At 42.0% G+C, this 12,357-nt stretch overlaps 1 long non-coding RNA gene across 1 annotated transcript; it reads left to right on the top strand.

The window, feature by feature from the left end:
- The first annotated feature begins 2,092 nt into the window (after positions 1-2,092).
- Positions 2,093-11,020, top strand: LOC129636082 (uncharacterized). The gene is made up of 4 exons (XR_008706624.1): positions 2,093-3,211; positions 3,714-3,958; positions 5,598-5,688; positions 9,330-11,020. It is a non-coding gene; the product is annotated as an uncharacterized LOC129636082 (long non-coding RNA).
- Positions 11,021-12,357: the final 1,337 nt, after the last annotated feature.

Here is a 12,357-nt window from a genome sequence, read left to right as displayed (position 1 = left end):
AGATATAATTGTTCCAAGCAAAATGGTTACCTCAGCTATAGAGCTTCTCTGTAAAATGGGACCTTCATGCCATGAAAGATGTCTTACCTCTAGTAGAACATTTCTAATCTTTGATATTTTTAGGTAACAAATGAATTCCCTTCCTACTTGAGATAATTTGATAAACATAACATTTTGGCATTAAAATTGCTTAGATTGCTTAGATTTAGGACACATAATGAATTCATATGCATTTTACTGGTGATAAATATTATGGGAGGTAGTGTTTAAAGCCCACTGTTTAAATCATTGGTAGAAACTAAAATAAAGGGTTTTATATATACACTTAGATCTCAGACTCAGAAGTGAGGTGTTTCATAGCATTTTGTAGTTTTAAAAATTACCCTTAAGAACTCATCCCTGTACTCTAACTTAAGAGTGGTTGAATATATTATCTACTGGTTTCAAAGGAAAGAAATAATTTCAAATGACTTAGATGGATTTTAGTGCACTAATCATCACACCAATCCAGAATAGTTTGGTAGAGAAAGAAAAGGGTCTCATTAGCTCAGTAACCATAGCTGATCCACTCTAAGCCTTGACGTCCTGTAGAAGATTAAAGATGCCCACAAATTGGTTGACATCCTTCCCTTAAAGAGATTGGGACCATGTTTGTTCTCTGAATATTGGTGGGCTCTGTAGACACATCCGGTCCCATCACTTCATGGGAAATAGATGGGGAAAGAGTGGAAACAGTGTCAGACTTTATTTTTTGGGGCTCCAAAATCACTGCAGATGGTGATTGCAGCCATGAAATTAAAAGACATTTACTCCTTGGAAGGAAAGTTATGACCAACCTAGATAGCATATTCAAAAGCAGAGACATTACTTTGCCAACAAAGGTTTGTCTAGTCAAGGCTATGGTTTTTCCTGTGGTCATGTATGGATGTGAGAGTTGGACTGTGAAGAAGGCTGAGCGCTGAAGAATTGATGCTTTTGAACTGTAGTGTTGGAGAAGACTCTTGAGAGTCCCTTGGACTGCAAGGAGATCCAACCAGTCCATTCTGAAGGCGATCAGCTCTGGGTATTCTTTGGAAGGAATGATGCTAAAGCTGAAACTCCAGTACTTTGGCCACCTCATGTGAAGAGTTGACTTATTGGAAAAGACCCTGATGCTGGGAGGGATTGGGGGCAGGAGGACAAGGGGATGACAGAGGATGAGATGGCTGGATGGCATCACTGACTCGATGGTCGTGAGTCTGAGTGAACTCTGGGAGTTGGTGATGGACAGGGAGGCCTGGCGTGCTACGATTAATGGGGTTGCAAAGAGTTGGACACGACTGAGCGACTGAACTGAACTGAACTGAGCACTTGTTAGGAGAAGGCAATGGCTCCCCACTCCAGTACTCTTGCCTGGAAAATCCCATGGACGGAGGAGCCTGGTGGGCTGCCGTCTATGGGGTCGCACTGAGTCGGACACGACTGAAGCAACTTAGCAGCAGCAGCAGCAGAGCACTTGTTAAAAAGGGACAAGAGAGCAAGTTTTCAAAGCTCAAACACTGCAACAAAATCATTTTATATATAAGCAGACCCTCTGGAGTTAGCACACATACTTACACCTGGACCCCACCTGGATAGAATTAGTTTTCCTGCACTCAGAATGAAGAAGACACTGAAGAAAATGATTAAAAAAAAATGAGCAATCTGTCTTGATCTGTGCCGCACAATTAAAGCAGCATGCTTTTTGGAAGAGTCATGTAACACAGACGACATGGTATTTAGATAGCCAAGACTGGAAAACTATCTGGTGATGTTTGACTTTATGACCATTATGGCTCTTTCCTACTTCTGACTGTGTACTTGAGGATGGAAGTCATAGGAAGGAAAGAGGAAATGCTCTTAGTTGATTTGTAAGAAGATGTTTTTTTTGTTGTTGTTTAGTCGCCAAGTCCTTTCTGACTCTTTATGCAACACCCTCCAGACGATCTTCTATCTACTTGCAAATTAAACTAAGACTTTGAATTCTAGGTAAGCAGAATCCTCCATGTTTGGGGACCAAAATATAAAAGCAGACAAAGACCAGGTGGGCCTATCAGTCACAGCCTCAAGCACAGGGCCAGAAAACAGTTAATATACCATGAAACAAGTGGGGAAATACATTCTGGAAGCTTCTGTGAGCTTTTCTCCTCCATGTCCAGGTCTCTCTCGTTCATGTCTTAAGCACCCACCCGTCTGTGCCCTATTTTCTCAGGCGGCACGTCGCCCTCCACCTGCATGAGATGCACGTGGAAACCAGGCCAGCGTTTCCCTCACTGGATGATCTCAGTGTTCAGTTAATCAGCGCTTATTGACCAACCATGGTGTGCTAAGCAGTACTATTTCCTTCCGGGAGGACAGGGATCACAAAGGAGTAACTAGAAATAATTTACAACAGGTTCACAGGCAACAATAAGGGTTGAATAACAATTGTTACCCAATGGGATTCTAGCCTTGCCTGAGGTGTGGCCTATATCTGAGGTCAAGTTTGCAGCCAAAGAGAGGGTTTATCCTCCAGGAAGCCAAGTAAGAAGACAGGAAGACAAACCTCGAATCTGCTTCCTGGAAGGCCAGGGGCTGGAGTATTTCTGGGATAAAGAACAAAGTAGTAAGCACTCTGTGGAGCGAGGAACCTGCAAGCTGTGACTGGAAGAAAAAAGTGGCTTTTTTTTTTTGGTGTAGGCTCAAGAGGCTACGGGTTCCTGCAGGGGTCAAAATATCACCCAGCGGGCATGCGCATGCACAGTGAAGGCTGGGTGGGCCTATCCAGTGTTAACCCACTCAGCTCCAACAAGGCACAGCTCAGTCCAAGTTTCTAGACGATTCGGGCAAACGTTGTTTAGGTTATTTGCATGTGCAAGTTGTAAATGACCTTCATTAGTGAAGGACCTGTTTTCAACTGGAGTTGCTGAGGCCAGGCAGAATGTACCCCAGTATTTTAGTTTCTGGCCATCCTACCAGGAGGAACACCGCACCCTCTCCTCCACCACAGCGTTTGCCACTGTCATAGTTTGCTTTCGGTTCCAAGACTGTCTTCCTTAGGGGCTAAGGTTCAAGTTCCAGCGACATTTACTGGGTGCTCGCCGGTTCCTGCCGCCATGCTCCTCCTCCACAGTCCTGGGAGCCACCGTCCTCCCCGACTCAGAGATGACGCGGAACAGGTCCCAACGCCAACGCACAGCAGGTACCAGGCCAGGTGAGGAGCCGGGGTTCAGGTGCAAGTGATTTGTCACGGGCTTTTTAGGAAAACTGAGGGGTGAATGGGTGACAGGAAAGGGTGGAAGGAGCGGAGCAAAGCGTGGTCTCAGGTCAAGCCAGTCCTGGCCTGAGGAGGGTGGGGAGGAGGGCTGGGGACAGGCCCTCTGGGGAAGCTGTCCCACCCGGGCCAAGGAGTCGGGCTCTTTGCCCCAGAGTTGGTCACTGGCTAGGGGGAGGGGCTGTGGGCATAGGAGATATCACCCTTCACATTCTTGGTGGACATGGTGGCCATAGGTGGGGCCCTCCCGGCAGTGGGGCCGGGATCTGGCAGCAGTATGTGCGGGCTTAATGTGAGCCCAGTTGTCCCGACTTCACCGCTTGCTTCCTGAGCCCGCATCCCAGTCAAGCCCTCCCACCCAAACCACCCTTGTTTTGCTGTGTTTATTGGATCCCGCCTGTCCCCATGCCCATCACAGTCACTGACCCAATCAACTTCTTAGTTCAAGGAATTAGAAGGAAAATGAAAAGTAAGCGCTACATAAAGGTGCAGAATGTTGTGAGAATTCAGAAGAAATGAATTCTGGCTGGCGGAAGGGAGAAGAAGCGGGATGGCCTCACAGAAAAGCCGTTTTGAAGGTTGGATTGGTGGGAAAAGGAAATTCTGAACTGGAAGAAGGCACATCGGAGGGAAAGGCGGTGATGCACTGGAGAAGTAATGAGTACACACCCCGAGATTTAGTTTCAGGTATTTGAAAGGATACCTTGTTGAGATGGGCCTGCAGATATTATTTGGAAACTTTCTATAGTGTCTGTCTAATTCTTGTAAAAAGTATGGTTTAATTTTATTGTTATGCTCTTCTGTGTTTTCGAATTGTGTGCAAGTCACAAGGGAAGAAAAAATGAAATGTATGTCTACATTGCAGAGGGAGGCAATGAGGGGAGATAGTCTTGATGAAGAGGCAACAGGAAGAGAGACAGACAGTAGATGAAGATAAAAACACATTTTGTTGGGGCAAGAGAGATTTGAGGTGCCCACAGTAATTGCTTTTTTTTTCTCATGAAGAGGGCATTGACCTTAGTTGGTTAAGGTATTGAGTTGGTATGCAGGTTGGGAATTTGGGAAAAAAATGCATATGTTTGATTTTTACTAGCCTGAGTTACAAAAGTTGGATTTTTTTCTCCCGCAATATTTGACTTCAACTACTGGAGAATTCTGTACACACAGAATATAAAATATATTACTGTGCTATGCATGTGCTGTATTGTCATCCATGGGTGACTGACAAGTTCACTTGATAACTGTCTCTTAATAGGAGCTAATGCCATATTTCCAAGTGGGACAGATCTTTGTGACCTTAGGGGCTACAGTGCTATCCCTCAGTGTCATAGGATGTAAGAGGCTACCGGAAAACATCTGCAAATAAAGCTGACCTAGATTAAGTTCCTTATGGGGGTGGTGGTATAACGTGGTATCACACATTGGGCAGTTTCCTTCTTTCTGCTGCTCCCTGTGCAGACTGCTACCCCAGACTCTAAGATTAAAATGGTTGTGGCACACATACGATGGCTATAAAATTTAAAAAAAAATGGTTTTCTATGTAGAGGATCATGTCATCTGCAAATATAATAAAAAAAAATGGAAAAAAAAAGTGCTATGGAACAGTTTGGCATTTCAGGTCTTCAAAAAGCTAAACATACAATTACCGTATGGCCTGGCAGTTTCATTCCTAAGTATGTACACAATGGAATCAAAAGTGGGGACTCAAACAGATACTTATGTGCTCATGTTCATTGCAGCATTATTCACAATAGCCCAAAAGTGGAAACAACCCAAATGTGCATCAACAGATTAATAAAAAAAATGTGGTGTATACATGCAATGGGATATTACTCGGCTTTAGAAATTCTGACACATGGGGTAATGTGCCTAACCTTGAAAACAATATGCTAAGTGAAATAAGCCAGTCACATAAGCACAAATGTAGTACGGTTCCACTTATATGAGGTACCTAGAATAGGCATATTCATAGAGACAGAAAGTGGAATAGTAGTTACCAGGGGCTGGGAGGAGTAGTATGGGGTGGTATTGCCTGAAGTTTAGAGAGTTTTTGTTGAGGTAATGAAAAAGTTTTAAAAATAGTGATGATGGTTGCATAATGTTGAAACTGTAGTTAAAGTCAGTGAACTGTATTTTTAAAAATGGTTAAAATGTCTGGTTGTACATTACCTATGTATTTCACCACAATTTAAAACTTCATACTGTAATATATGCAAAACCATTAAATTGTACACTTAAAATGGGTGAATTGCATGGCATATGAATTATATCTTAATAAAGTAGTTGCTTATACCTTAGGGACACTTTTCCTTCACTCTGCTCTCAGGCCACAGGGACTATGAAAAACCTGGACTGGAAAAATAATAAAGTGTGAGTCATGGGAGAAGGAGAACTCTTCACAGCTTGAAGAGATTCAGGTAATTAACTCAGAAACTTGCCATGCATAAGGAGCTGAAGACCATGGGATATGGCAGAGGAAGAGTGGGTGGTTCAGAATCAGAATATTTTGTACTGAATTGTACTTTGTGTTGTTATGAGTAGAGTTATTCTACTGAAAGGCTTTAGAGAGAAGTCACCATGTGTTACAATTAAGTAGGTTTTGGATTGTAATTTAAGGGGAGCCACCTTTTGGGTATCAGCCTGAACTTTCACAGGCTTAGAAACAGCAATGAGTTTGTGTTGAGTCTGATGAGCCATGTCATCCTGCCCTTCTTGTGATAATATGTCTGGGATGGGAGGTGACTGATTTTTTAAAAAACATGCATTTGGAGTTACAGGCGAGGCTATCCAGAGTGTCCACAATGTCACTGGAGGAGAAGAAACCAACCATTCATTCAGCGACAGCACAAAGCTGCCTACACCAAGAAAACAGCAATACATCCCCAAACAGATCAAACAGCTGCTCATCAATCTGGCGCAAGCTGCAGGTTGCCCGACTAAATTACTGTCGAATAGGCAGACGAGCACAATTTGTCAGTCAGCATCGAGTTTAAATGAGCAGAGATGCACATAAAGCCAGCAATACAATTGTAATTAAGAATTACAGGCATCAAGTTTCAACTAGTGCTTTCTTAAGGTAGCAGTGACTGAGCTCTAAGAAGCCTAAGAAGGATCCAGAGCAGAATTAAAGCCAGGGCATGATCTACCTAGAGCCCTCTGCAATTCAGCAGCTCATCACGTAGGAAAGTGATGTGTAAATGATGGAAAATTCATGAGAATGCAGGCTTTATTTTTCCTATTTGCTTTAAAATATATATATATATATATTACACATGCTAAAGAATGAGTAATAATAATAAAAGAATGAATAATAATAAGATAATGATGCTTTTGAACCCACAACCCAGATAAAGAAATAGGACATTTTGACTTATTTTGATGGTGGTTGGAATCATTCTGAGAATTGACGTATCTCTACAAGCTGGGTGGAATGGAATTCAGTAAGCATTGACTTCTGACAATGAGTTGGTACTGGGGCGTGTAAAGATGAATGAAAACAGGCTTGCATCAGAGCATTTATAATCTGGAAGGGAGAATAAGATGATAATTTAGCTCTGCATCCCTTGAATTCTTGAGATGAGCAGAGGTATCCTAAGAGGTATGCAGCGCTACAGGGGTTTGGAAGAGGTTGGATGAGGTTGGATGTAGAGGAGCTCAGAGAAACCTTTGTGAAGAAAATGGCATCTGAGCTAGACATCAAAGTTAAGCAGGAGTTTTACAAGATGAAGGAGAGTGAGAGGGAGGGCATTTTGAATAGAGAGCTTAACACAAGTGAAGGCAAGAAAGTCTCAGGCCTATAAAATAAATGATAAATTGTTTAAGAAAATCATGGAATGTAAAATTGGACAACTGTCCTGAGCTGATTACTTATAAGGCTTCTATGTCTTTTGGAAATAGTCTATCCATGAAGGGATAACTTTCCTTGTTACCTGCAAACTTAAGGAACAGCACACCCAGAGTCAAACCTGGATGTGCTAGGAAGATATGGGAGGTGAAATTGGTGCTTTTGGGTATTCATCATTTGTTTTGACTTCTTAAGAGCACCCCACATTTATTTGGGCAAATACCTTTCCCCCAATATTGAGTTCAGTTCAGTTGCTCAGTCATGTCCATCACCGACTCCCAGAGCCTATGTCATATGGCATGGGGTTGGCTCTATTTTTTAGCTCCAGGATTAAACTTCCTTGCTGTAGTTGATTGGTTCAGATAAAGGCAGGTGACCTAGTTAGGTCCAATGAGAGCAAAGTTCAGGGCTTTGGGAAGACTGTAAGGAAGTTGAACATTTTCTGTCCTACTAACCAAAATGCTGAGAGGATGTGAGAGCTAGGGCTTCTGCATCCATCTTGCCATCATTTGGGGAGAGCCTGACTCAGAGAGACGTCAACACATTAAAGCAAGTTCAATATTCAATATTTGATAAAGGTATGCCATGGATGCTACTATGCTATAATGGAGTTCTGTCTGGAAGAACTCACAGTTTTAAAAAAAGCTTTATTGATGATGTATGATCTCAAACAAAGCATCATCATGTAATGGTCTGTGATTTTTGTTTTTACCTAACCTTGTCATATTGTCTCTAAAAATATTTACAATAATTTTTAATACCATCTAAAACCCAGATCATATTCAGTTCTCCCCAGTTGTTTAAAATTTTTTTTTTCTTGATTGTTTGTTTTCTTGGATCAAGATTTAAACAAAATTATGGTGTTTTGTTGCTATTAAAAAGGAACCTTTATGCTGGAAACCATTGGAAACAACTGCTGCATGAAGTCATGGGTTTCAAGTCCTGGCTCCTCCACTTGCTGGCACCTCAGATAATCCACTTAACCTCTTGACTTATCTCAGTATATTTAATTCAGGAGCTGTTGGGAAGATCCTGTGAAGTGGCAGATTATCACTGTGCAAATAAATGAGATTACTTTGTGTGATGGTTAATTTTATGCCAACTTAATTAGGCCTCAGGGTGCCCAGATATCTGGTTATTTTGAGTGTTTCTGTGAGGGTGTTTCTGGATAAGATTAACATTTAAATCTGTAGACTGAGTAAAGCAGTTTGCTGTCTCTAATGTGGGTGGGCCTCGTCCAATCAGTTGAAGACCTAAATAGAACAAAAAAGCTGACCTACCCCTTATGGAGAACTCTTCCTACTTGATGGCCTTTGAACTGAGCCATTGGTATTTTTCTGCCTTTGCATTTGAACTGAAATGTTTTTTCCCCTGCATCTCAAGCCTGATGAACCATGTAATCTGGTTGTGTCTCTAGGAGGAAAAGACAAACAACCGGTTTGGTGAACGATCCTCTACACCCCCCTATATGTGTGGCCAGCATGGCTGCTGCGCCCTCTCCAGTCAGCCCCAGTTGGGGCAATACTGAAAATAAAAGTGATTCCTCTGCTCTTGGACTAAGCTTCCTTGCTGCAACTGGCTGTTGTAGTGGAGACTCCCTCTGCAGCCCCGGTCCTCACTCAGTAATTACCCACACGTTCTGGTTCCCAGTGACCGGTGTTGGGTAGGATGTAGCTGACCTGTAGACCTCACTCTGTTCTATTGTTAGAGCGAGTTCTGCATCACAGTACAGGAAACTGTAGTCTGTCCCTGGAAATGTTTTGATCTCATAGTTGGAATGCAGAACATAATGGTATCAATCTCTGAAAATCAAATGAAATCTTGTGGGAGTAGATTAGGTCCGATGAATAAAATTATATAAAACAATTTCATACTTGACATTTACTGAGAGAGACTTAACTTTTCCTACATATTTTAGTCTGTTCATCTGGTATTATTTATTCATGTCTCTTTCTCCATTTGGTTCGCGATTTATCTTTTGGGAGCCTAGAATTAAACTGTAAAAATGTATATATGCTAGACACTGTTTTATGTTCCATCTATGGAGAAGTCATCAAAACCTCTAACAGAATAAGATTCAGCTATTACAGGGGTGATTTAGCTGAAATAAAACGTAATGTTTAACTCAGAGAAGCTGGAAAAGATGAGATTCAGGAATATGGAATTGAATAATCAGTTGGTGAAATGACAGTGCTTTCTGTGTTACTCTCCCAGTTGAAAGAATATTAGGACATCAAGATTACGAATGGCCAGAACCAAGTGAGGATTCACGATAACCCAGAAGGACAAGAGTGGCGCCTGATCCCAGTGATAACAGATTGCTCCCTAACACGGACAGAGTTAAACACAAGACACCCAGCGTTCTGTGTCATATCCTCTTGTTGCATGATCATATTTTGAGATAGGGGAAGAATTAATGTATAACAAATTAAAACAGGGCAGTTTCTGACACCCCTGTGACTGAATATTTCCACAGATGTTACAGAGATGAGGGGAACTTCATGCACAAAAACACGAATGGGAATTTTATGAGAGACACAGTTTGGATTAGAGAAGGAAAACCCAGAGAGTGAATGTGAAAAGTCCATATTCATGTAAAATTTTCCTAGGGCTGGTGTGATAAATTACCAAAAACTGAGTGGCTTAAAATATCAGAAGTTTGTTCTTTCATTGTTCCAGAGGCTAGATGTCTGGAATTGAGGAGTCTGCAGGGCCATACTCTCTCTGAAGGTCATAGGGGAGGATCCCTCCTTGCTTCTTCCTAGCTCTGCTTGCTGGCAGTCCTTGGCATTCTTTGGTGTGTGGATGCCTCACTCTAATCTCTGTCTTTGTTGTCACACATCAGTCTCCCTGAGTGTGTGTGTGTGTTTCTCGTAAAGACACTATTTACATTGGAGTAGGGTTCATCCTTATCCAATATCACTTCATCTTAACTTGATTATGTCTGTAAAGACCCTATTTCCAAAAAAGTCCACATCCAGAGGTTCTAGGGATTAGGGCTTCAGGATATCTTTTTTTTTTTTTTGGTGGGGGGCACAGTTCAATCCACAACAATCAGTAACCAACAGTGTCTGTGATGGTGTCACGAAATGGGTGGAACAGTCCACAGGAAGGGAATGATCATCACATAAAAAGCAAAATGAGGGAGAAAATGCATCTTCAGTAGGGTTATGGTACAGTAACAGTGAATGCTTATCACTTTCTCTATGTCAGCCTTCTGAGAGCTTTACATACATTATTTAATTCTCAAAAAAAAAAAAAATCCTATAGGTATTTTAGCCCATTTTACAGAGAAGGGAAGGGAAGTGAAAGTGTTAGTTACTCAGTTATGTCCAACTTTTGACGACCGCATGAACTGTAGCCTGCCAAACTCCTCTGTCCATGGAGTTCTTCAGGCAAGAATACTGGAGTGGGTTGCTGTTTCTTCCTCTAGGAGACCTTCCCAACTCAGGGATTGAACCCAGGTCTCCTACATTGTAGGTGGATTCTTTACCGTCTGAGTCACCTGGGAAGTCCTTACAGTTAAGGGAATTGAGGCATAAAGAGACAGATGTGAAATTGAGAACCAAAAAAACCCCATGAAAATAACTGTAAGGGGTGCTTTTGGTGGGGGTAGGTCTCAGGTGAGGTCAGCTTAATGCATCCAGAGCAGAGGTGGCTGGCTGGCCAGAGCAATTTGGTGAACCAGCAAAGCTGCCTCAACTGGAGGCTTCCCCATTTTTAGATTTTCCTACATACTTGAGGCTGCTTGACAAGCCACTGTATTCATTGAACCAAAGGTTTAGGTCCCAGCTAGTTTGGAAGAGATGTTGCCCATTCTGACATAAACTGTTTTGAGTCTGTGTTCTGGAATTTAAAAGGATTAGTTGTTGTTGCTCAGTCAGTCAGTCATGTCCAACTGTTTGCGATCCCTGGATTGCAGCACACCAGGCTTCCCTGTCCTTCACCATCTCCCGGAGCTTGCTTAAAGTCACGTCCATTGAGTCAGTGATACCGTCCAATCATCTCATCCTCTGTTGCCCCCTTCACCTCCCGCCTTCAATCTTTCCCAGAATCAGGATCTTTTCCAGTAAATCAGCTCTTCACATCAGGTGGCCAAAGTATTGGAGCTTCAGCCTCAGCACCAGTCCTTTCAATGAATATTCAGGGTTGACTTCCTTTAGGATTGATGGGTTTGCTATCTTTGCTGTCCAAGGGACTCTTAAAAAAAAAGAAGGGATTGGTATGTATTGCTCAAACTATGGAGGATGGCAGATAATCTGCCGTTTATTACTGTATCACCTACTAAAATTGTTTTGAAAGAGGGTTTTTTTTTTTTTTGGTGATTATACATAAAGATATATAAAAATATATATGTAATTGTAAATCCAGAGAGTAGACTGTCATGATTACGATCACTTTTCTGGAACTGGGCAGCTTACATTAAAATTCTGGCTTTGCTGTCTAAGCCTTGTGACCTGGGGTAAGTTATTAAACCTCTGTGCCTCACTTTTCTCATCTATGAAATAGGGATGGTAATAATAGACTCTGCCTCACAGTGTTGTTTGGGAGGGTTAAATGTGCTAATGTGTTCATTAAAACAATAACTAGCATGTAGAAAATATACGTAAGCACTTGTTTTTATTATTATGTATGGGTTATGGAAGAGATAAATGACATATGAGATAATGCTTTGGCTTTTATTATTGGACACGGGGAGAAGGTGCTGGAGAACACACACTAAGTGGGGAGGTTGAGGGCTCATCATTTTGTCTGTAATGCTGCTAGATATGCGTCTAGTTTATCTGAAGCTTGATGTTGTCATGATGCTCAGTGTTATCTGCCAGCCCTTCAGAAAAACTCTGCTTTGCTTCTTTGTATCTTACAAAGAATGTGATGTGTTAACATCGCAGAGTTGAAGCCATTTTTCTGTTCTTTGTGACCAGGCTCTCAAGCTTCAGTTAGTGTTTCTTTTCCCTGACACAGAGCAGGGTAGGATAAGGATGGGTGTCCCTGGTGTAGGCTTAGTCTCCTCTGGCTTATCAGCTGATTTTTGGTTGATGACAGGATCTCATGAGGATGTGAATCACTGATTAAAAACATTTTAGCCCTGTGTTTCCTAGATGAGTTTGTGTTTAAACACTGATAATGTGTGGGGTCCTTCCTTATCCCTTTTCTGCCACTTAGTGGGGATCCTGCCATTTCTGAGGAGTTCCATGTCACTGCCTGTAGCTAACAGTAAGCGACAGGGTAAGAGCATCGG

Source organism: Bubalus kerabau, chromosome 21 (genome assembly GCF_029407905.1).
Source record: "Bubalus kerabau isolate K-KA32 ecotype Philippines breed swamp buffalo chromosome 21, PCC_UOA_SB_1v2, whole genome shotgun sequence".
In the NCBI taxonomy this organism is placed as follows: Eukaryota; Metazoa; Chordata; class Mammalia; order Artiodactyla; family Bovidae; genus Bubalus; species Bubalus kerabau.
Note: the sequence above shows the minus strand (reverse complement) of the source record. Positions and strands in the feature narration are given on the sequence as shown.